Source organism: Triturus cristatus, chromosome 10 (genome assembly GCF_964204655.1).
Source record: "Triturus cristatus chromosome 10, aTriCri1.1, whole genome shotgun sequence".
In the NCBI taxonomy this organism is placed as follows: domain Eukaryota; kingdom Metazoa; phylum Chordata; class Amphibia; order Caudata; family Salamandridae; genus Triturus; species Triturus cristatus.
This window is the reverse complement of record NC_140593.1, coordinates 325,846,181-325,870,516: the sequence shown is the minus strand read 5'-3', so window position 1 is coordinate 325,870,516 and position 24,336 is coordinate 325,846,181. Positions and strand designations below refer to the sequence as shown.

The following is a 24,336-nucleotide window of genomic DNA, read 5'->3' as shown; positions in this document are numbered from 1 at the left end:
GCTGTTGTTAGAACACATAGATTTAAATATACTGGCCCCCCAGGATTTTGTGGCATCAAAATTGAGTTTTTGTGGCATGAAGTTGCATTTTTTCACCAATTTTGTGCTTTTTATTTTACTAATATTTCCCGGTCTATCATAGTTCAAAGCCCCCAAAACCTCACTCTCTCTTGTCATTATACTGCCCTGCCATCACCCTTCTCTGATATTTTCATCCACTTCCACCACCCTCACATTATAACCTTCCTTTGCCATCACTGTTATGTCACCACCTCCCATGCGGCAATGAACCTGCCCTCCCATTCCTCTTCAATAATCCTCCCCCTTCTCTGTCATCACCCTCATGCTCGTCCGTCATCATCTCATTCTGGACATCATCGCACTCACTCCTCAGCCCTCTGCCATCACCCTCATCCTCCCCTTTCATCACTCTTCTCTGCTATCGCCACCCACTTTGATCATGTAACCTTTGGATACATTGTATGCATTTAAATACTGAATCTTTTTGCACATTATCTGGCAGACTATCTTACTCCTATACAATATGTGAAATACAATTTATAAACTGTGGCAGCTAGTGCTCAAGTTGTATGAGAAAAAGTGCAAGGACCCATTATTTTGTTCAGAAGCCCCTGACTGGTGCTATCGAAGGTCAGGTGCTGAATACCAATGCAACTTAGCCCTGATTCCCTTCACCCCTCTGTATTCCACCACCAGATAATACCTGTCCCTTTAGCTCGCTCTAATGGGTTCTTTTTCATCCCTGCAGACTCCCTTTTGTCACAATTGTTCTGTCTTTCTCGTTCATCTTATGTCCTCTTTGTGTGTTTTTTCTCTTGCCGGCTCTAGGTCAAAGACTGATGTGGAAAAATATGCTCCGATCCCAAAAATGAGTACTGTAGGGCTTTACCTGCGACCACCATCCTAAATTAAGCACTGGTGGCAGACTATTTTATACTGAGCCCAGAAAAATGTTTAAACTCATGACTACATTCAGTGCTTTCTGTCAAAGACTGTAACCTCATAGCATTACAAATAAATGTCTCTATTCCCCAGGGCATTTCAAATCACTGACTCTCCTGCTACGCACACAGAAGTCTGAAGTGATTGCATTAACTAACTAAGCTTTCCTAGCAGAACAAAGCATTTCCCAGATATATCTTACTTGCATGATTTTTTTATGTGAAAGGACAACAAATTAGTTATAGAATATTTTTTTTCTTTTTAACAACATGTCTGACCCTCCTCCCATACTCACTGTTCCCTCTCTCACTGATCTCAGGATCAGTTGCATACTTTTTTAGGTCCCGTTTGAGATAGTGCCAGCGCTGTCACCAAGATCTATATTTCTTTTTTTTTTAACTAAAAAAGGGCTTTGAGCCCATTTATTACTTACCATTGGCAGGCTTCCTAGTCCCTCTCATTTCTTTGTTTTTCATCTGTCAGCAACCGCAGCTGGTTTAATTTTGCCGGTCTCTCCAAATGGCTCAGGGGGGATTCTGATTTCATTTTGTCAAATTAGGCAAAAACAGAGACAGCGGCTTCGTCTACCACTCACTACTCACCGTTGGCTGTCCTGTTCCACTCCCTCTGTTTGTCTACTTGATAATCACTGCCCCCTACTGTCGCATTGTTGCTTGCCCTCTCCTGTCCCACATTACTTGTTTTGCATTTTAATCCCACTAAACATGCAACATCAATGTAACGGTGCAATGTTCATTACTTCTCATGTCTTAGTTAGTGCTGTAATTCACATGTTTAGAGTTTGACTAATATGTTTCCACTCATTTCGCCAGCAATGCAAGGGCAAATACGGAGTCAATGCAGTCAATTTACATAATGAAGAAAGTAGATTCCTACTGAATCAGCATTTGGGAAGAAGCTGAGGCCTAATAGCCAGAGAGGCAGACTTTGGAATTGCGAAACAGGTTTGAGTCTCAGCATACACTCAACATTCTGCGGTTCTACTATTACAGACTGCAGCAGTGGTGATTGCCAAAGTGCACCAACCCACCCTGTACATGTACTAATGTTAAAATTACAATATGAGGTGGGTACTAATCACAGAAAACACTCCTGATGTAGCAAGGTGTGAAAAATGCTTAAATGTAAATAGTCAAGAGTTTGACAACTTGAAAGAGTATCAAACTGTATTACATTCATGTAGTACATACAAAAATACTACTCATTATATATGGCTAGTCTAACATTCCATCACAGGAAAGAAAAAACAGATGAATCCTACGAACAGGTGATAATACAAGCCCAAAATCCTGGCAGGAAAAATGCCAGAATAGAAACTACTGGGCAGTTAAACACAAACAAATACACAATAGGAGGGAAGTTTTGTGATGAACCATATATATTAGAACTGAGACAGATTGTTTTTTTTTTAAAGTGGTATTATTGTGTGGTTCCAGGCAAATCATTTCTTCTACCAAACAAAACAAGATTGAAAATGCGGGGGTCTTAGGGAATTTTAAAGACCACAATGGATTTATTCCCCAATCATAACTCCAAAAAACAGTACGAAATCCATGGGTATGAATAATAGCTAGAAAAGTGTGTGCTCAAAAAGCTACAACAAGATGGGTATATAATCCATTATAACAGAATCACAAGAAACACACCTAAAACTGTCAAAGAGCATTTCCCTTTTTAGGACAAAATCCCTCACTCACCACGAAGGTGACATGCTTCATCATGGGGATTCTCCTCTCTAAGGATAACCTAGTTCCTTGGAGGGCTACAACCCTCTCAACTAGAGAGAGGAGCTCAGGGATGTTTTGAATACCAACTAGGATATCCTAAATCCTCAAGTGTAAGACCAAAGTATGAGTGAGGGCGCAGCGCAAAAGAAAATATAAGTGAAAAAGTGTTGAGTAAAACTGGATAAGGGTTGTACAGTTGAGCATTTATTCATGTACACCCTTTGCCAGGATTAAAACCAGAGCACCAGCGGTATGGATTTAGAACTGCTCCGGTGACAGTGAACAAGGTGGTCAACATGTTTCAGCTGAGCAAGGTACCCCCGGGTGCTGGAAGCGCTGTTTGTTACCTGTGCGCGCTGCTATTGCATAGCTTTTGCTGTGGTGTATTTTAAACTCATTCCCTCGTTTTCTTATTTGTGTTGGACTTCATTAGTATTTTGCCCTGTTTTTAACTTGTGGCATTGTGTGCTTGAGCTGTCTCCCCAATTGCGCATTCTTGCACTATAATCGTTGTACTCACCGCTTTTAGAGCGGGTCCTTGGCCGGTAGAGTCCGACATTTCCGCCATCTTGGGGGGAAGGAAGTTCCGTTTTTGATCGCCCTTTTAGTCAGCGCTCTAGCGCTCCGGCGGCCAGGACTGCAGCCTACTTAAATCTCAAGTACAGGTGGGTCAGCCTGAACAAGGTACCCCCGGGTGCTGGAAGCGCTGTTTGTTACCTGTGCGCGCTGCTATTGCATAGCTTTTGCTGTGGTGTATTTTAAACTCATTCCCTCGTTTTCTTATTTGTGTTGGACTTCATTAGTATTTTGCCCTGTTTTTAACTTGTGGCATTGTTTGCTTGAGCTGTCTCCCTAATTGCACATTCTTGCACTATAATCGTTGTACTCACCGCTTTTAGAGCGGGTCCTTGGCCGGTAGAGTCCGACATTGCCGCCATCTTGGGGGGAAGGAAGTTCCGTTTTTGAGCGCAATTTTAGTCAGCGCTCTAGCGCTCCGGAGGCCAGGACTGAAGCCTACTTAAACAATTCATGGATACGCGCAGCGGTCGAGCGCAGCGGGAGCGCCGTATGTGCGCCGGAGGTGCGCCAGAGGTAAGCCCGTTTGCGCCCGTTCGCGCACGGTTGGGCTTAGGACTTGGACCCTCTGTCCCAGTAAACATGTTGCCTCTTGTCAATTCACGTCAGTGTCTATTATCATTAAAGGGTGTCTTACCCTCGGTCTGTTACCATTCGTTAGACTTAGCCTGTGGCCAATCTACGTGTAATTATTGTGCCTTTGGTGCTACAGAGAGTGATAAGATTAGAAGCCCACTTGAAGTGGACTTGAAAATGGCATTAGTGAATTGCTGCTCATTGCCAAAGCATGCTGTCGAAATTTCCCTTCTACTTCATGACAAGACTCTGGATATATTGTTTCTTACGGAAACTTGGTTGGGACCTACTTCAGACCCTGATATCGTCCAGTTGTTGCCCTCTGGGTATTTGATTCAGCATAAGGACAGAGCCGTAAAGGCGGGGGGAGGGGTCGCCATTATTTATAAGGATCATATAGCGTGTCGCCTATTCGAGCTCTCAATTTCGGATAGTGAAAGTCTACATTTTGCCATTTCAATCTCTCCAGCTACCTCTTTTTCAGGTTTTCTGATTTATCGCCCTCCGGGTCCTTTGGGGCAATTTCAGGAAAATTTGGTCGAAACAGTAATGGATGTAGCCACTACTGTTTCTAATTTCATGGTGCTGGGGGATCTTAATCTCCATTTTAATAAATCGTCGGATTCTGCTGCCTCAGAAGTTATAATAGATCTGGGGAGTTATGACCTAAGCCAAAAGGTACAACACCCCACTCATTCGAAGGGCAACCTCCTGGACCCCATTTTCTGTAACATTCCCGGCCTTACCATTGATGTTCCTGTCACGGTTCCCTGGTCAGACCATATGGTAGTTCCTTTTAGTTGGAAGGTGCTTCGGCCTAATCCAACTCCAATTCCTCATAGAGGGCTGGCTAGGCATTGGTCCAAGCTTGAGCTCTCTAAATGGGTAAACATTCTGAAGAACACTGAACCCTCAGTCCACTCGGACGCGGATAGAGCCAATAAGGATTTTAACCAGTGGATAGAACGGTCCTTGGATAGCCTGGTGCCAAAAAAAATGACAACACTTAAGAAAGGCCTCACCAAACATCCTTGGTTTAATCGGGAGTTAAGAGCTCTTAAACAAGAGTGTAAAAGGGAAGAGAGGCAATGGAGGAAAGAGTTTAGTGGTGAAAAGAAAAGGAGATACAGAGCGGCTCTAAAGAAATATAGGACTGCTCTGATCACCACTAAATCTGTTTTTTTCGCTAGTAAAATTGAGTCCTCCGCTAATGCCCCCAGGGAGATATTTAGAATAGTAAAGTCTTTGATGAAAGTTCCTGACCCGCCGCCTGCTTCGGATGAAGCAGGTAGTCGATGTGAAGAACTGGCGATTTTCTTCAGCACTAAAAGTCAAAAGATCATCGATACACTTCCCCCAATATCTCCAATTGACCTTCAATTTTCATCTTTCACCCAGGATCAATTGGAACATCCTAGGCTCTCCTCTTTCTCTCCTCTTAGGGAGGATCTTCTGCCCCCCTTGTTGAATGCTATAAAGAGTGGCTCCCCGCTCGATCCTGCCCCGATAAATATTTTAAACGCAGCTTTGCCTACTATTAGCAAATCGATTGTGAACGTGGTTAATGCTTCAATGGAGAGTGGAAGATAGCGATGGTCAGGGCCTTGTTGAAGAAACCCAGTTTGGATCCAGGGGACATTTCCAACTACTGCCCCATCTCCCTGTTACCGGGGATCAGTAAATTGACCGAGAAATTTGTCAATATACAATTAGCCTCCTCTTTGGAACTAAATAATCTGCTTCATCCATCGCAAACTGGGTTTAGGAAAGGACAGGGAACGGAAACGGCCTTGTTGAGGGTGGTGGAGGAGGCCAGGAGGATTCTGGACGCTGGTGGCAGCACGGCCATTATCCTCCTGGACCTCAGCGCCGCCTTTGACACGGTTAACCATCATATTCTTATCTCCCGTCTCAGTAACATGGGAATCACGGGTAAGGCTCTCAAGTGGCTGGAATCCTTCCTTGGGGACAGATTCTTTAGGGTCTTTGAGGATGATCATTGTTCCTGCCTGGTTCCATTGCAGTGTGGGGTGCCGCAGGGGTCTTCCCTTAGCCCCACACTGTTCAATGTGTATATGGCTCCCTTGGCGGAGATAGTGGCTCCTTTTGGGGTCCAGTTGGTGAGTTACGCTGACGATACCCAGCTGGTGTTTTCCCTGAATCAGACTGCACATTCCCCGCTGATGTTGTGAAACTGTTTAGAAGCTGTTGCAAGCTGGATGGATCAGTCCCACCTCAGACTGAACGGTGGAAAGACAGAGTTGCTGTTGTTGGGACGACAGGCTAGATTTGATAATGCGACTTTCTGGCCTTCTTGTATGGGCCCGGGCCCCATCCCTAAACCGGAAATCAAAAGCCTTGAGTTTTGGCTTGATGCTGAACTAACGTTTAGAACTCAGGCTAGAAAAACTGCTGCTATCTGCTTTGGGCTTCTGAAATCCATGCGAAAACTTCTCCCACAATTGCCGGAAAAGGCTAAAAAAATCTTAATACAATCTTTGATTTTATCTAGGATAGACTATGGGAATTTCATCTATTTAGGAGCCCCGGCCTCCACGACTAAACGACTTCAAGTCGTCCAGAATTCGGCGGCAAGGCTTCTAATGGGCATTAGCCATCGTACATCAGCTAGACCCGCATTAAAAACCCTTCACTTACTTCCAGTGAAAGAGCGGGTCCTTTTTAAATCATTGTGTATGGCACATAAAATCTTCCATGGGAAAAGCCCCCCCATTTTAGAAAACTTGGTAACGCCCTACAAGTCTTCTCTAAATCTTCGCTCCAATGATTGGAACTTGGCAGTGGTCCCTCGGATCAATAGATCCCGTTCTGGTGGCCGTCTCTTTTCACTAAATGCATCCAAACTGTGGAATTCTCTTCCTCTGGTTTTTCGCCAAGAGCCCAGTCTACTTGTGTTTCGGCAGAAATTAAAAACATGGCTCTTTCCGAGAAAATAGAGTCTTCTTCAGACTAGCTAATGGTCTTTCCATTATCCCTGGGTTACCTTTTTTGAGCGCTGGGATGCTTTCAAGTAGCCATACGCTATATAAGAGTCTTTCAATTTCAATTTCAATAATGCCCATGCGTTGGTTAGGCTTTCATCAGGACCTCAAACAGGTGCTGCTGCGAACAATGTGATAACAAGTGCAACAAAAAAGGATACTAGGTATAATTCAGCAGTGTAACAACTCACTCCTCAGTACATCTTATGCACCGAATATTTTGACACAAGAAGGTATATTTGATTATCTGGGCTTTAACAGTAATTATGTTTTTTATTCTGAACATCACGCGTGGTCATATTACTGATATTAATGAGACTTTTCTGCATTCACGAGTTCCCTGCGCCTCCTTAGTTCTGTAATTTAGTGTTTTAGATATGCCTCCATGACTCTCTATAGGAGTGAGATTTCACCCATAGCCATAGGTAGGATATATGATGTTAATTACTATTTACACCGTTCCCTTATAGAGCGGTGCCCACTTCCTGAGCGGCTGCCAGGCTGAGGTGGGATTGAATACCCAGCATATGCGGGTAAGAGATTTACTATATTTTCTATTTATAGAGTCACTTGTTTACACCGTTTTTTATGTATCAGCATTTTCTTGGTTTAATTAGTTTCCTTTGTATTTTAGGTACACTCCTCTTTCTTTCAAATGATGTACTGAGGAGTGAGTTGTTACACTGCTGAATTATACCTAGTATCCTTTTTTGTTGCACTTGTTATCACATTGTTTGCAGCAGCACCTGTTTGAGGTCCTGATGAAAGCCTGACCCATGCATGGGCATTATGGCTGAAACATGTTGACCACCTTGTTCACTCTCACCGGAGCGGTTCTAAATCCATACCGCTGGTGCTCTGGTTTTAATCCTGGCAAAGGGTGTACATGAATAAATGCTCAACTGTACAACCCTTATCCAGTTTTACTCAACACTTTTTCACTTATATTTTCTTTTGCGCTGCGCCCTCACTCATACTTTTGTCTTACACTTGAGGATTTAGGATATCCTAGTTGGTATTCAAAACATCCCTGAGCTCCTCTCTCTAGTTGAGAGGGTTGTAGCCCTCCAAGGAACTAGGTTATCCTTGGAGAGGAGAATCCCCATGATGAAGCATGTCACCTTCGTGGTGAGTGAGGGATTTTGTCCTAAATAGGGTAATGCCCTTTGGCAGTTTTAGGTGTGTGTATCTTGTGATTCTGTTATAATGGATTATATACCCATCTTGTTGTAGCTTTTCGAGCACACACTTTTCTAGCTATTATTCCGACCCATGGAAATCATTTCTTCTCCCTATATCCTAGGAATACCATTACCGAAAGAAAACGGATTTGCTTTCAGGCACACAAGATGCGTTTTTAGGTCTCGCCTACGCAGCGCATGCGTGCTGTCTCTTTGAAACATGCTGTATATAAAATATGGACTAAAAGCACCCCCATATTTTTCATTGGTACTTCTTACTGTCCTTTGTGAATGCCAGCTTTTGTTTGCAGAATACGCTTAGTGGTCCCTCATTTTGGTCTTTTGTATCCTCCCATGAGGACTGCTCCTGTTACATGTGCTCTTACTCTTCAGGTTATTTAGGATACTTTTGGGGTGCTCTTTTTTTTGTTGGCCTTCCTCTGCTTGTGTTAAGTGTCTGTGTTTTGTTATGTTTACTTAGTGTGCCAGCTTGATGAAAGGTTTGCAGCTGATTCATTTGCCATGCTTGATCTTTCTTCATGGCTGCCATGCTCTCTTGTTTTTTATTTACTTTGGGAGCTGTGATTGTGTTTTGGTTTCTTTGGGCACCATGTTAAGAAGGTGCGCAGCTACTTTATTTGCCACACCCCCATCAGGCTTGTTTAGGACTTGCTTTTTATTTACTTTGGGAACCGTGTTTCTGTTTTGGTTACTTTGGGCACCATGTTCAGAACAGAAAGGTGCACAACCACTTTATGTGCCGTGCCCCAACCTTGCTTGTTTGAGACTTGTTCTAAACAGCTGCTAAAGGTTGCTCCCTTTCCTTGGGCTGCAGCTGCCTCGCCCTCCCTCCTGCTTATTTACTTTGGTTGTTCATATATGCAAACCGTCGCTCCCTCTCCCCTCCCAAATACAGCAATCTGAGGAGATGACCCTGTTAGTGTATGTTTGCAATGCGGGAAGAATCACTCAAATTGAGGACCAAGCAAATCAATGCATCCATAAGAGATTTGGAATAGGTAGGCAGAGTGGAAGCTGTCCCTCATGTAATTATTGTCATTTGTAAATGCAGCTTTTGACCTACAAAAGGAAGTATGGTCGGGAAAGAGCCTTTACTCCAAAGTTTTTACTTCGTAGTACATTTTCCATGGCATTTTTTAGATTGTAAAGACTGTTGGCATGCAAGTCTTTACATCACAAGACAAAACCACGCATTTGAAGATAATTAAAAAAAGGGGCTGGGGGGGTCTCCCCCCAACAATAAAACATGTTCAATTACTAACAAATGTGTAAATGACAAATGGAATAAAAAAATGTATTAAGAGTTAATGTATACATTTTCAACAGTAGGTGGCAGTGTTACACTCTTAACAGATTTTTTCAGGGGCAGTGAGCATGGTAAAACTATGTGTGGTTGTGGAATGCATGGTGAAGATGTTTGTAATGTGAATGAATGTAAATGTGTGGTAGTGGTATGCGTTGTGAAATGTAAAGACATGTGTGGTGAAGGAAGGCGTGGTAATTGTATTACAACCGTATGGCCTTTATTGGTGAGGGGCTATGGCTGGTCTTTCACGCTATACTTTGGGGTAAACTTTGCCCAGTGTAAAATTAACTTAATTAATAATTAAAGTGCAGAACACATGGTTCTCGTGTTTTAAAGACAAGAAAACTAAATTGTTCTTCTTACAGTGTGTGCAGACAGGTAAATAGTTTATAGAAATAAACAGCTCTCTTGACAGCAAGGATATAATGTTAAACCGCGCGGTCCTTGAGGTATGGCAATTTGGATTTGGGGGTCTCTAGTTGGCAGAGGTAGGTACCTTTGACCAAATAGGTGCCCTTGCATCTAGTCAGGGTAAGGGGGTACACTCCGAAAATAACCCCTGCTCACACCCTTGGTAGCTTGGCGCGAGCAGACAGGCTTATCTCAGAGGCAGTGTGTAAAGAATTTGTGAACACATACAGTAATCCAGTGACAAACCTACAGATGGACACCACACAGGTTTTATATAAAAAAATAAGTATTCTTTATATAGACTTATCACCTGACCAAAAATGACAAAAATTCACAATACTGTACTTAAAATGGTAGAAATAGCTTGGTTCTATTGAGAGGGTAAATGCGACACTTTGAATTCAATGTACCTTTGGTTGCAGGGAAGGTGATGCGTCGGTTCCTTACACGCAAGAACGGTGATGCGTCGGGTCCCTACTGATGCGTAGGGGATGCGTCGGTTCTTCGTGGCATGGGGAGGTGATGCGTCAGTTTCTTACTGCGCTTCCGTGGCAGTGTGACCCGCAACACCGTGATGCGATGAAGATCCAGTGCAATGAAACAAAGATGGCGTCTTCTTCTTGATGTGACACAATGCATGCACGCCCGACAGCTGTGCGGTGACTCAACGATTCTTCTGAGCCGCAACAGGCCCTGCGACACGCTTCTCTGGTGATGCGACGACGACACTCTTCTCCGGTGATGCGAGGCGCTTCTGCGATGCAGTGATGCAAAGACAGCGGCTGCTGCAGCGACACACTTCCTCTTCATGAGACGCGCTTCCAGCTCCTTGTGAAACGCAGGCCCTCAGAAGGCCCAGCACAAAAGTAGACACTTCAAAAGAACTCTTGTGGAGCTGGTTGGTGAAGTCTGTTGTCCCTGAGACTTCAGCAGGAGGCAAGCAGGCAAGCTCTATCTCAAGCCTTTTACAAGTTGATTTGAAAGTAGCACAAAGTCCTTTCTCCTTTCTTTGGCAGTCAGGCAACCACTGCAGGCCAATCCCCCAAACAGCACTTCGCAAGGGACAGTCTTCCTCAGTTTCTCTGGTCATGCTTCATCATCAGGTTCACCCTAAATCCTGAAGGTCAGGGAGGGCTCAACCTTGTTCCAGGAAGCTGTTAGAAGTCTACAGTCTAGGGGGCATAACTAAAAGATAAAAATTCCTCATTCGCTCCAAGGTATCCCTTTATTTGTGGAGTGGATGGGAACAGTAAAAAAAAAATATCGAAAGGGAATGTAGGATTTTATGGTCCTATGACCCTTGACCAGCCAACATGTTTTGGCACTACTCTCACAGGTCTCACAGGGCTTTTTATCGGGGATCAATCTTATGTGTAACACTACCCCAGTGACATGGATAATTGCGTGATTTCTTTATTTTGTGTGGCATGCAATATCCTCACAGCATGCCCAGGCAGTGTAATAATACTTGCCATTTCTGGTCCGACCTGTAATGAAAAATATAATTCAGGTCATTTATTGTTTCATCGCTGAACATATAGTGCCATGCCGTTAAATGTGAGTCATTATGTGGCATGCACATTTCTCATTGAGAGACATGCACAGCTCTCATGCTGTCACCTAACCACTGTGTAATGTGACCATGCCAATTTCATGCAACTCGTCGTCGGCTCACAGCTGCAGGAATGTCATAATTCATGCCATACTGTTGCATTCAACATCAGCTAACAAAACTCAGGAGCGGGATTTTCATAACACAAATTATGCTGTGTTTTGTCATCGTTTGTGCCCTCAGTGTGCTTTACTCATAGCCTTGAGCGTTCACTTGAGAGCCAATGTTCTCTCTTGCATGCATGTGTTTTTATCTTTTGGTTATGCCCCTAGTCAGTTAACTTCTAAGAGCTCCCTGGAACACGGTGAAACCGGTCGTAGGATGCTTGTTTCCAGTCCAGGGAGGACCTGGCTTGCCAGTTCGGGCTGGACTGTTCCCATGAGGCACAGCATCAAGACTGATTTGCATATGCCTGGGTTCAAACTGGAATAACAAAAAAAACGATGGATTTAGGACCAGATCTCTGTACTGGGGTGAATTAATGACATTGTTCTGCATTCTGTCCATCAACTGTTGTTTTTACACGGTCAAGCCCACCCTGAGCTTTAGGAGTCGGGTGAACTCTATAATGAAGCATGACACTAGTAGAGCATGTGAAAGTTACACATCAAAAAAAGGAATTATTCCTTCCCCACCACTAGTGGGTGGTGTTTAGGTGTGGCAGGCGTTTTGTCTCATCAGATTAAGTGTCATGAGATCACGAAGGATACTCTTTAGGTAATAATAGTGTTAACTTGGGAGGATGTATCACCCATTGTTATTTCTATGCTTTAAAAGGAACTCCTCACCCTCCAGGACTGGGTAGTGTTACACTCCCAGTTCCTTGTTTTCAATCAAATCATTTAAGCTCCCATAAAATACAGAAAAAACACAAATCTGACCTTTTGTAATGTAATCTGGTGCCCATGCCTAGCACTGTGCTGCAACTGTGTCAAGTTCCCGCTCCACAAAATGCAAAAAAGAAAAAAAGATGTTCTTCACGCGTACACATTACATCGTGGAGCTACTGCCTCATCGGACGAGTTAGAAACCCTTGCAAGGAGTACATTTCCAACCTTGTAACTCATATAAAGCACTCCTATACTTTTGGTTAGATTTCATGCTATATTAGGCTCCAAAAAGGAAAACATACAAGCATTGGCAAGGCCAACAGGTCTGGCTTTTAAGTACTGTTGTATGGTAATGCAAAGCTTTACAGGTAATTCGCTTGGGAATGAATAGGCATTTCTGTAGAAGCAATGAACTGTAGGATAATATTGTTGTAGGTTAAAAAAATCAGGTGACCGTTGCACTATCAAGCCAGACTTAAACACCCATGTTGGTTAATGACTGCCCTGCTCCATTTGTGCTGCTGCCAGACAAAGAAAATTATCTAGGACACTCTAATAGCATTACAGTGTCATGTAAGTGCCCCTGAAAGATCAAGCTCAGGCAGCTGGATAAACAAAATGATCACAAATGTGCATAGGGTAAGCATGTTTTTATGGAAGCACACAACTTCTGATCAATTATAACATATCCTCCTGGGTCCCAATTTGTGGGTTGAGCCAAAGCCCCTCTCTAGTGATGCTCACATTATTGTCTGGCCCCAGTTGTGCTGTCAAGCCAGACCATGGCCAGACCTCTTAATGTCATATTTTCAACATTTGCCTTCACTGTGTGTCTCACTTTATTTTTCACAAACGAAAATTTTAGCACTTGTGCAATATTGGTGAAATATTTTTAATTTATAAATATAATTAATCAATTGAATTATCTCTTTTTTTCTGAGCAAACATTTAAAAACATACCAGCATTTGCCTTCACTTTACAATTTACGGACAGGTAAATGTAATTCCTAGATGGCTGTCTGATTGAAACACATTGTTCAAGGCAGCTCATAATAAGATTGTTGTATTGTTCAGGCACAGTCAGGTAAACACGAAGAAGACAAGCCAGCTGATGTTCTGGGAGCATTCCTATTCAGGTATATGCAAATCTGAACAAGCTAAGCCAACAGGTCTTGCCTATGTGAGGATCTATTGGCTTTGTCAATGTTTTGTTTTGCTATGTTGTACAGCTAGGTGGCCAGCCTCTTGCCTTTGAGAAAGAGGCAAGAAAAGGGGGAACAAAAAAAGGAAGGAAGAGAAAAAATTAAGGAAGGAAGACAGGTAAACAAAGAAGGAAGGAGGGCAAAAAAAGTCAAAAAAGGAAGGAAGGAAGAAAAGGAAAAGGGAAGCCAATAGGAAGAATGGAAAACGAAATAGGAAGGAAGGCAAAAAGAAAGAAAGATGGAAAGAACGGCAGAGTGAAGGAAAGCAAGAAGAAGGATAGATAGAAAGAAGGAAAGAAGACAAGAAGGTAAAAAAGAAGGAAAGATGGCAAAAAATAATTAAGGTAAAAAAGAAAGAAGGAAAGAAGAAAGAAGATAAAAAAGAAAAGACTTAAGTGAAAGAAAGAAAGAAGGAAGGAAAGAAGTAAAGAAGAAAAAAACAAAGAAAGAAGTAAAAAAGGAAATAAAGCAAAAAAGAAAGAAAAAAGTAAAGAAAAGAAGCAAGAAAGAAGACAAAAAGACTGATGGAAAGAAAGGCAAATAAAAAAGAAAGAAAGAAAGAAAGAAAGAAAGAAAGAAAGAAAGAAAGAAAGAAAGAAAGAAAGAAAGAAAGAAAGAGGAAAATTAAAGAATTAGGAAAGATGAAAGGAAACAGTAAAAAGTAAGAAAGGAAGTAGGAAAGAGGCAAAGAGAAAGAGAAGGAAACAATGAATGAGAGAAGGCAGCAAAGAAGGAAAGAACGTAAAAAAGGCAAAAAAGAAGGAAGAAAAGAGGTAAAACATGAAGTAGGAGAGAACACACAAAAGTAGAAATAAGGAAATAGACAGCAAGAAAGAAGAAAATACAGCAAAAAAAGAATGAAGGTTAGAAAGAAAGAAAGAAAGAAGGGAATAAAGAAGATTGAAAGAAGGAAGAAAAGAGGGTTCACAATAAAAAATGCTGGATAATACATTCCAAATTTGCAACCACTTTCATTTAAATAAAATTATTACAAATGTGCTGCAAATGAAACACTATGTAGTTTGGTGGTCTTCCTGAACAAAGCTTTTTAAAGACCCATTGGTGAAACCGAGTCCAGGAACTCAATATGTTATGCTGAAAAAAAGCACCACTCAGATAAACAAAGGCCACTTCCAAAGGAACTTACAATAGCATTGGCAGGAGAAAGCAACTGATAAACCTGGAATGTGCCTGTACTCACATGTAGGCCTGGGTGGTAACTCCGCTCCGCCAGCGGAGTATGCAGAGATTTGCCACTCTGCACTCCACTGGGAGTGTGGAGTTTATGAAAAAACTCTGCCAACCACCGGCGGAGGAAAGTTTACTGGCGCGGGCGCTCACCCCTAGTCAGCTCTCAGCAGCTGACTATTTACACTACAATTCCCGATAGCCACGGCTACTGTCCCCACACAAGAGCAGGTGGAGCTTCACCTTTGGTCCTTTCCCTTTCTAAGAGCACCCAGGGCTCTCAATCCTCTACCGCCTCAGCGGTATTGGAAGAAGGGTCTTAGAGTGCCAGTGCAGGTCTGTGTGCTGAGTGCATTTACAGGAATCCAGCAAACAAAGGCCCTCTGCTGCATGGACACCAGCTGGGCTTCGAAGGTGGGATGAGCTGTATCTTAATTTCTGTATTTTAGTCTGGTTCAGTGACTGCAAACGGCACTCGTGGGCTAGAAAACCCTCACAATGGGGAACGTTTCAGGGCCTGCCAACAAGTACCGACACCATCTGCCACCCAGGCACCGCAGAGCAAACACATATTCAAGGTCACACTGCTGCAAATCAGCCAAGGCTGTATTGACTACCCCATACCATGCAAGAAGAAATGCTCAGCAGGATACGTTCACAGTGACAGCAGTACACCTTTTCAGACCCTGACTTGCGCGTGCCAGAGAACTTCATGCAACAGGGAGTTTAGTAGTCTGTAGTTAATGAACTAGAGAGCATTGTGTCAGGTAGTGGTGGATTTCTGAATAGCAACCTGAGTAATGCAGCGCTGTATCACAGAACTGCCCCGTCATAGCTAAAGCTTGGATGAGCGACACAGCTGATATTTACGTGTGCAAATCTGAGCTAAGAACTTGAGTTAAATAAAGTATGTTGTCAGTTTCAATGGAGAGCCAATCTAGGTACTACTATATGAGGATTAGACCTATTAATAAGTGCACACAGATGCAAAGAAGAACCAGGCACTAGATGCAGAATTAGACATTACATGCATATCCAACCAATATCACATCTATCCACAACGTGTAAAGCGCAGATGGACAAACCACTCTGACAACAATTAGTCACTACATACAGAGGAAAGCTAGACACCATTTGCCAGTGGCTATGCACTACAAGTAAGGCTCATCTAAGCCCTACAGGCAGAGCAGATGCAAATGCATATCTTGGCACTGCATGCAATGTAGAGCCTGGTAATTCACAGAGAGCGTATCTAGGCACTGCACACAGCGTACATCTGGGTAATTCAGACACAGAATATCTAGGCACTTCATGCAGTGTAGATCTGGATAATTCACAGTAACAAAAATCCTGAAAATGAGGTGTGTAAAGAATAAAAACTGCCCACTGTTTATTACCTTCAAATGCAATCAGCGTTTAATCGCACCCCTGAGGTTAAAGAGGGACGAGCGAGATGAAGAAACTGCTGATTCCAGGAATGTTTGACTTTTCACTTCACCTGCCTAAAATCACAGAAGGGTGTGGGTGATGCATGTATTCAGCTCCAAATGATCGATTTACTAAACGCCCCTTCTTGAGAATCCATTAGGGCCTTTGGTCAGAAGTCTGCCCCCGGTCTGCTTTTGTTCTTGAGGGAAAGGGTGTGGACTCTTGGAAAGAAGCCCGCAGCAATTGGCATTTATGTCTGCCATATATAGTGACTTATTCAATGAAAGTGCATGGGATGAAAGTTGTAAATGTAGTTATCATTCTATTAACTTCAAATGACGCGCCTTGTAATCAGACATTGAGCAATTTATATCGGAAAAATAGGGATCGCTGCTGGGATCATGATGGTCTCGTGTGCGGGCGGCTCTGCCCTTCATCCTTTATGGGTCTGCAACAAGAATAGAATATAGTTGGGTACACTGTTGTTTACAGAATTAGAGCAGGGGAACATTAAATAGTGGTGGCAAGCGTTTCTTAAAACAAATTATTATTTTAGGCTGTGTAATATATACATGTGCAATGTAGTTTGATGCTATGCTACTGCATTCCATAAGCAGACCTCAGTTACATTTGTTTGTCCTTTTCAGTCACGATGTGTTCCTGCAAAGATATAGTACACTCTCCAAACCCACAATGCCGGGGGCAAATGATCCCAGATTTGTGGATGAAGATGCTCGAGGAACAATCACATTGCTGAAATTGCATGCACACAAGGTCACTGGAAACTTTTCCTCATGGTCCTTTACACAGCTGTAGTGCAGAATTTGAATGAGTCATTTACCCAACGAGGAAGCACTTACTCATTACCATATGAAAGTACTCCAGTTGGGTAGATGTTTTTGGCAAAACCGGGAACTCGCTGGGAAAAAATTAGGTTCCAGTCTGGCCCAGGTGCACATTTCACAGAAATTAAACCTCTACGGGAAGCACTTACAAATATAAACATGGCAGGTGCCCCAGTTGAAGCTCCACTTTAGTGAAGCACAAAAGTTCATAACTATCTGAAATTCTTAAACTCATGGCACATAGCATTACCCACAGACACTGACCCACACAGGCACTCATGCACCCACTCACAGACCCACACAGCTACTTACACACCCATTCACCAACCCATTATGCCACTCACAGACCAAGTCACAGACCCACGAAGGCATTCACACACCCACTCACAGACCCACACAGGCACTCACATACCCATTCACTGACCCATACAGCCACTCACACACCCACTCACAAAGTTTACAGGTTACAGTTGGGAAATAAAAGATTTTTTAAACATCGAGTTCCCTAAAAAAACAAAGGTTACAGTAACACTATAGCTAGGAAATAGAATTAAAAAAACTTAAAAAATACACTGAAAAAATCAAAGGTTACAGGGAAGTTATAGTTAGGAAATAGAATTTAAGGAAACATTAGACATTCACTGGAAAAACCAAAGGTTATAGGGGCGCAATAGTTTGGCTCAGATTTCACTTGCACAAAACCAGTGAATTTCTGCAGTTTTGGGTAACTGAGCTAACTATAACTCACGCCCCCGCAATTATCAGCTTATGACCTCACATATTGCATCTCTCTAGAAGGAGGATTTTGAACCAGTGGTGCTCTGCTTTTACAAATGCAAAAACAACAGTTGAGGGACAGAATGCCGAACAATATCATACATTCACACCAGTACAGAGATCTGGGCCTAAAGCCATTGTTTTTTTGCTCACCATGCCATTCCAGTTTGAACCTAGCCATATGCAAATCAGTCTTGACCTTGTGCCTCATGGGAACAGTCCAGCCTGAACTGCCAAGCCTGGTTCTCCCTGGACTGGAAACAAGCATCCTAGGACCGGTTTCGGGGTTTCACCCACCTTCAGCCAGGATAGCTTGATTCCAGTGGCATGGAGAGGACGGGACTCACGTCTGAGCATACCCGTCCCACTTGGGGTGACAAATGCAAAAACAACAGTTGATGGACAGAATTCAAAACAATGTCATACATTCACCCCACTACAGAGATCTGGGCCTAAATCCATCGTTTTTTTGCTCACCATGCCATTCCAGTTTGAACCTAGCCATATGCAAATCAGTCTTGACCCTGTGCCTCATGGGAACAGTCCAGCCCGAACTGCCAAGCCTGGTTCTCCCTGGACTGAAAACAAGCATCCTAGGACTGGTTTCGGGGTTTCACCCCTCTTCAGCCAGGATAGCTTGATTCCAGTGGCATGGAGAGCACGGGACTCACGTCTGAGCATACCCGTACCACTCGGGGTGACAAATGCAAAAACAACAGTTGATGGACAGAATGCAGAACAATGTCATACATTCACCCCAGTACAGAGATCTGGGCCTAAATCCATCATTTTTTTGCTCACCATCCCATTCCAGTTTGAACCTAGCCAAATGCAAATCAGTCTTGACCCTGTGCCTCATGGGAACAGTCCAGCCCGAACTGCCAAGCCTGGTTCTCCCTGGACTGGAAACAAGCATCCTAGGACCGGTTTCAAGCTTCTCATTTGCATCCTCACACTTGTTAACTGTATGACATGTGCACACATTGGCAGAGGTTGAAAACTGTTAACCGCCAAAGAGTCTCATTTGCTTTCTCGTGACTGAAATCGTCTAATACTTGCTATGATTCTGAATACTAGACATATGAATAAACTATGGTTCACATTACAAAAACTTAAAAACAACATTGGAAACATTTAGCATTAGAATGGTTTAATATCTTGATTAGTGTGAAGTTTTAATCGTGGTTGAATTATGAGTCATGACAAAGTACTCTTACAGTTATTTTTCGAGTACAGAAGTATGTATGTATTTATGTAATTTGCTGAAAAAAACATAGGTTTCAGGGACATTATATTTAGAATTTTTCATCCAAATAAACCTTAGAAATTCACTGAAAATACCATAGGTTTTAGGGATGTTATAGTTAGAAATTAGCATTTAAAAAACCATAGAAATTCACTGAAAAAACATTGGTTTCAAGGACTTTGGCACAGTTTGACAAATCCTCACAAACTTTTCAAACCTAGTTTGACACTCAGTTCGGCTGCTGTATTGAAAGTTTTGGGTTGATCCATCAAGCAGGGGCCGAGAAAAAGAGGTGGTTTCCAAAGCTCGTTTCCTCATGCAATTTCTCATAGGGATTTTGAACAAGACTACAGCCCAAACTGCTGAATTGAATTATACCAAATTTGGCAGAAAGCTAGCTCTTAGTCCAGAAAGCATGTTTTTTTGTTTGAAGGATTTGTGCCTGGATCTTTGGTATGAAAACCAATGTTACCAGACATAGAAACAAAACTAAGAGAACAGTAAACACATTTTACTAGTTTGTAATATATAAAAGTATATTAAGGAAAAAAGTGTGAGTGTATGTAAGGTGAAAGAAAATGTGTATCTTCTAGAGAGTATAGTAGAAGGGAAAATAGAAGGGTGCTTAAATGAGAATATTAACTAAAATACAGTGAGCGGGAAAGGAGAAAGAGGAATTGTTATACTGAATGTATCTTAATTTTATTATGCTAGTATGAATGAATGCGTTTGAAGTTAGAGGTTTGCTTATAGAATGTAATTTAATAGAACAGTAAAAAAGGAAAATGAAATGCTTATTTATATTAATACCTACCTTTACAGCATAACTTTAGATTTTGTGGATGCACACCCAAGCACAGATTGCTACAGTTACTAACACACCTAAGCACACCTCAGTACAGCAACTCACATACCCAGCTACACACAGATAGAGGTACTCACACACAGAACCTCACACTAATCCAACACTGAGACAACCAGAGACTTACCAGTGCTGACACACCCAGGCATACATCAGTGCAGACACCGAAACTCCAATCCAAACACTAATGCATCCAATAAGACACCCAGGCATACACTGATGCCTACACTGACACACCCAGTTATACACCAAAGCAGACTTTGATATACCCAGGCACACACCAATATGGACACCTACAAACCTAACCTAACTCAAATGCATCCAGTAACACACCCAGACACATACTAATGCATACAGTGACACACCCAGAGTAATTCTAATGCATACACTGACACACCTGGACATACATTAATGCAGACACTGATATAGCCAGCCCTACACCAAAGCAGACACTAACACGCCCAGCAAAACACTAATGCATCCAATAACACACCCATGCATACACTGATGCACACACTGACACACTAACTCTCACAGCTATTCAGTCAGTGACACATTAAAAGCACATAGTTAGCTTTTTGTTTGACTAGATGGTGGTTCTAACAGAAGGGTTTTTAACAGTTTTTAAATTATTTTCTTCTTTTTTATTTTTTTAACAAAAAGAGAACAGGGTTTTTTTAAACAAAAAGTGAACAGGGTAGTACCACGGATAAGGATGGGGAAATGCAAAGAAGCAACTGGCTTCAGTCTTTAAAAAGCATTATGTAGTCAAAGGCAGCCAAAAAACTAACAGCAATGCTTCTTCACTGTATCCAAGAATACCCCCACAGAAGACATTTCAACAGTGACAAGCATGTGCATTTTGCATAGCGAATAGCCCTGTCACTCAATTCTTCACAGGCAGCTGGTATTGTAATGACGACAGATGATGATGGTTTTGCCAAGGCTGCTGTAAAGGTCGACTGTCCTGCTGCACCTGCTTTTTCTTGCATCATCTGGTTGTAGACCCTTTCATGAATTGTTTTTAAGTGCTTTCCACATGGAACTTGTCCCATGTGAATATTTCTTTGAAGTACCTCTGGATAACTGCTTGCCACAAATATTGCACTGCACATATTTTGTATTACGTCTTTTCCCCAGAAGGTATATAAAGTGCTTCCACACATCACTTTCATTTCTGCGAGGTGGCCTGTTTTCCTCCTCATCCTCAACAGGTTGTGGATGCTCATCTTGGATGGATGACATAGCTTATGCCATTTGTAAAAGCAGGCAAAAGACACACAATTGATGGACGGAATGCAGAACAAATCAAAACATTCACCCCCAGTCAAGAGATCTGGGTTAAATCCATCATTCTTTTGCTCACCATGCCACCCCAGTTTAGACCTGGCCATATGCAAATCAGTCTTGACCCTGTGCCTCATGGGAACAGTCCAGCCGGAACTGCCAAGCCAGAACCTCCCTGGACCGGAAACAAGTAGATATCTTGATGTTTCCCGAATAGCTTCTTCCTCACGAATGCGCACGCGCAGGCGCCCGCGCATGCGCATTCGCGAGGAGGAAGCTATCCAGGAAATATCAGATGGAGCCCCGGGACGCGGCAGCTCGGGTAAGCATTTTTTTCTTTATCTAATGATTATAGTAATTGTAAAATGAGGGCGGGAGGGAGGCGGGTGGCGGGCAACTCTGCTCCGCCGCGGGGTGTGCGTAGTCTGCCCCTGCTACGCCTACTTTGCGCAGCGCGAAGTGGGCAGTACTACGCACTCTCCGTGGACGGAGCGGAGCAAAGCGCCCACCCTTAATGATGACTTTATCAGCCAGTCAGATGCCCCCAGCAGCCCAGTGACGGTCAATGCACATGGGCCACTGTTACCTTCCTTTTACAAACCATGGGACAAAATACGTTAGAGACCGGGACGAAGGGGGGGGGGGGGCTCAACGGACGTGTCATTCTCAGTTTCTTGATCTGCCGCCCCTGTGATATACGCAGGTACAACACGAGCAGGAAGCTTCACAATACCTTAACTTATATTCACGTGTGCTTCACAACTGTGCACAATTCAATCCACAAAGTGTGGAAACAACATTTAATTTTTTTCATCTCACTGAAGTTAATAAAGCATGTCCGTTTTAAAGTCACTGACACATTAAAAGCACAGAGCTTTTCGCACAAGCTTCAATCTGCAAAAGTACATTTCTTTGTACAATACCCCCGATATTACACCCCAATTCATCCCTATATGTTACACACACGTGAGAAGCGCAACCACACCTACTATTTGCATTTGGAAGGTATGGTTGTAACTTAAAAAAATAGTCAACTTCTGACCTGCACGAACTGTTGAATGTTCCAGAAACTGTTAGAATTAACTATGGTGAACTTATGACCTGCACGTGGCATTCAATGTTGCACAAACTGTTGGGATGAAATTTGGTGAACTTGTGACCTGCAGCCTTCCGTTAATGTTACCCAGTATTCCTTTTGAACATAGCCAGCAGCTCCATGCAAACTCCCTTTGCCCAAAAGCAAATCTACTTCGCTTCATAAAATTGGGAGCAAATTCCCTCCTCTCGCTTCCATCAAGCGAAGCAAAAGTTTGCTATGACAGAGCTGCAACTCTGCATAGATCCCGTCTTGCCACAGCAAACTACAATGTCCATGGCGTAGACACCATGGCTCATTGTTTCAACCGGCCCTCGGACATAATCATACCCAGCACCATGCAAAGCTTCTTAAGAAAAATTGGACAATGCGCCTCCATCCAATTTAAAGCCCGGGAACATCGTACTCCCAGAGGCCGCCAATACGCAACAGACCCCTGCATTTTAATTCATGAATGTCGAAAGAAGTAGTACCCCTGGGACAGCGTGCGGAAGCTTCACCTCTCCACACTTACATTTTATGTTTATCTCCAAAAACGTGCTGCTCCTTGGAGCGGAGGGGCAGGGAAAACGTGAACCCCCCCATATCATTATATTTTCTCCAAGGAAATAGCAGTCCCCGTCACAGAAGTATACCCTGCATCATAACTAAACATTGCTCCTGGGTACTAGCCCACATGGTAGCTTAATTAAATGAAGTACTCCACACCGCGCTCTTTTTTTCATTTTCCCACTGTGATTTCTAGGCCCTACGCGAATCCTGCCGAAAACATATAAAAATGTTTCTTTACGTTCCAACTCCCTGTGACACCTCTGAGCACCCTAGGAAGGTCACACTGTTCCTACCCTAACCTCTTCTAATTAACGGAGTCCTAGTTTGAAGTGTTGGTAGGCAATCCCAGGCAAGCTCGTGCTCGGAACGCCTCAGCCAATCAGATCTCACAATTCTCAAATACTGATATCTCTAAATCTGTAAATATCTCAAAAAACTACTTAACGGATTTACACCATTTAAAAAACCGTGCTTTCTGAACCAAGAGCTACCAGTTCCATGTGACATAAACAATACCTATTAGACATGAATGACTCTAAATTCCATGATGAAAAAAAAGGTAGGATACAATTACCATATGTATCCTGTAAGAAAACAAAAACAAAAAATATTCCAAAATGTAATCATCAAACTTCTTAGGTACCCTGGTACTCCTTTTTTGTAACACAAAATTATCAACAGCAGAACAGTCAGCAATCTCTTCTACAGTAGATTCAATCTGGTGCGTGTCAGAATTGGTAATAGTTCTACTCACATCGGAACTTTGAGGAGGAACACAAACATTGCGCTTCTCAGAAGCACATTCGGTACCCTTCTCGTCAAACCATATATTATTGTCTTCAGCCCTTTCAAAAAAACATTCTTGTGCAAGAGCAAAGGCATCGACCTGAGGCAAACTCCAAATGCTTCTGCTGTATTCAAACCTAAGTTGCTGCATCAGTGAATTGCACATTACATGTTACAGTTCCATGTGACATAAACAACAGCTATTAGACATGAATCAGTAAATTCAAATTCTATAATAAAAATAAAGGTAGGAAATGAATACCAGACTGTGCCAACTAGTTCCTAAACAATATCATGTTTTTTGATCTTGATCACCAGCTTGTGAGCAGAGGCTGAGGATGAGCTAATTTGTGTGAAAGGGCTTCGTGGATAACAGGCAAGCAGAGAGACATGTGCACAAAGAATAGACATGGTTTCAAAATGGATGTCGGGTTTAGGCTAATTTAGCAAGTAAATAGCGTATTTGCATAGGCCATACATCACCCATCCCTGGTTAGGCTGGAGACGTAAGGGGCAATAATGAAAACAGAGTTCAAATGCCTGAGTATACTTAGAGAGTTATTATATGAAAATAGCTCGATTGAAGTCTATTAAAAAATTTTATGGGAAAAAGTCAAAAAAGTTGGGAAAAAATCAATTCAAGGATAGCGTGAATTTCTTACAAGTCTTAGAGATTGAAGTCCGGAAGTTCTTCTGCGGCTTGAGATGCGTAATGTTCCAAGAGGCGATTGTTGCCATCGTGTGATAAAAGTGAAGCGATCCAATTCATATCCTCGAAGGGACAGTAATGTTCCTCGAATGTTGGAGCGGCAATTTGAGAATTGTCAGGCAATCTGCGATG

The 24,336-nt window shown here is 42.6% G+C and overlaps 1 protein-coding gene across 1 annotated transcript in view; it reads right to left on the bottom strand.

Moving 5' to 3' along the window:
- Positions 1-24,336, bottom strand: part of LOC146789395 (macrophage mannose receptor 1-like) — a 742,402-nt gene that overhangs the window by 277,056 nt on the left and 441,010 nt on the right. The window lies entirely within an intron of this gene.